The sequence below is a fragment of the Galeopterus variegatus genome, unplaced genomic scaffold (assembly GCF_000696425.1).
Source record: "Galeopterus variegatus unplaced genomic scaffold, G_variegatus-3.0.2 Scaffold5350, whole genome shotgun sequence".
NCBI classification, from domain to species: domain Eukaryota; kingdom Metazoa; phylum Chordata; class Mammalia; order Dermoptera; family Cynocephalidae; genus Galeopterus; species Galeopterus variegatus.
The window spans coordinates 113,664-115,683 of record NW_007731461.1 but is presented as its reverse complement, the minus strand read 5'-3'; positions in this window follow the sequence as shown (position 1 = coordinate 115,683).

The window sequence follows — 2,020 nt, the reverse complement described above, 5'->3', positions numbered from 1 at the left end:
CGCCCCCCGCCGCACCCCTCTCCCCACCGTGAGTGTGGTGGACTGGACACCCTTCCAAAGAAAGAAGTAGGGAAGTATAGAAAGGGTTAAAAAGAAAGAAAGAAAAAGTAAATTTGCAGTGGAGAAACCTGGCAAACACCACCATAACCGAGTGCTCAACGTTCACATCATCAGTGAAAAAACAAACCATCCAACCCAGAAGGAGCGTTCTGCTTGAATTTAAGATCGGGTTATCGGCAAATGCTGACACAAGGTTGACTGGGCACCACCCACTTTTCTGAGTGTTTTACCTGTGCTTGCCTATTTAATCCTTCCAACAACCCTTCAAGGTGCGTACTATGATCATCCCATTTACAGATCTGAACACCGAGGTGAGGGAGGTTACATAACTTGCTGGAGCCACCCAAGGCGTGAAGCGCAGGAGCAGGAGTTGAGCCCAGGCAGTCTCAGTCTAGACTCTGTGCCCTTAACCCCCATGCCACAGAGGCCCTGATAAAACTGCTGTCGTGCTATGAGCAGCCTCAGGACATGAGCCCCGCCCTCGTTCCCACCCCAAGCAGAACCTCCATCTCTGACCCCAGCAGGGACGTGGCCTGCAGCCCGCCGCCCTCCCTGGGCTCTTTGGTGCTCCTGCCAGAGCCCTGAAGGAGGCAAAGGCAGCAATTTCAAGGGTGTCAGGTGGGAGTCACCCGCTTTCTCTGCTGCTCCCAGTCTGGGTAGCAAGTGAAAACAGTGTCGCCAAGTCCCTGGCCTTAGATGTCCTAGTTAATTAGCAAATCCTTGAAGAATAAACAAGCCCTCTGCCCCTCCTCCCCACTCACACCCCCTCGTCTCTAGCTGTGGCCCAGGGCCTGGGATGGGACCATGTGCACGTAGATGCTGCAGAACAGAGCATGCATCGCATGGATGTGTACGCTGAGCGGTCGGGGGGCTCAGCTCAGGCCCTCTGTGCCTGTCCCCACGCTGTGCCTTATGCCTGGCTCACCCTCTCCCCAGAGCATTGTCTGGCACCCAGTAGGCCTTCAATATATTTGCTCAATAAACACATGAATGTGGGGAGAAGGGCTGGGTTTCGGGGACCTGTGGACCCAGTGGAGCCAGCCAGATGTGGGTTTTGATGGGGACAGTAAGTGCTGTGCAGAGGGTCCCAGCTCCCGCTGGCTGGCTGGGACCATGAAAGCAGTGAAGGAGAAGCAACCAAGCATTCCTAAACACCTACTATGTGCCAGTCACCACGCCCCTGAGTCTCATTGAGGTTACTGTAATCAGACCGAGATCCCACAGCTAGGAGGTGGCAGAGTAGGCTATGAGACAAGGGCCATCTCATCCACATTTGGGGATTCTTCTTAGGAAGTAGCGGGAAGACCCTTGGACTGGAAAGAAAGAGAGAGGTTCTGTTGGGCGTTTCCTCTTGTCTTGGCTACAGGAACCTGGGCATGTCCCTTGGCATCTCTGGGTCTCAGTTTGTCCATCTGTAATGTGTGTGTGGGGGGGGATTCAAGGAAGTCCACCTGGTTGGGATGAGGAGCCGCTGCCCTCCCCACTTGCNAGTAGGCCTTCAATATATTTGCTCAATAAACACATGAATGTGGGGAGAAGGGCTGGGTTTCGGGGACCTGTGGACCCAGTGGAGCCAGCCAGATGTGGGTTTTGATGGGGACAGTAAGTGCTGTGCAGAGGGTCCCAGCTCCCGCTGGCTGGCTGGGACCATGAAAGCAGTGAAGGAGAAGCAACCAAGCATTCCTAAACACCTACTATGTGCCAGTCACCACGCCCCTGAGTCTCATTGAGGTTACTGTAATCAGACCGAGATCCCACAGCTAGGAGGTGGCAGAGTAGGCTATGAGACAAGGGCCATCTCATCCACATTTGGGGATTCTTCTTAGGAAGTAGCGGGAAGACCCTTGGACTGGAAAGAAAGAGAGAGGTTCTGTTGGGCGTCTCCTCTTGTCTTGGCTACGGGAACCTGGGCATGTCCCTTGGCATCTCTGGGTCTCAGTTTGTCCATCTGTAATGTGTG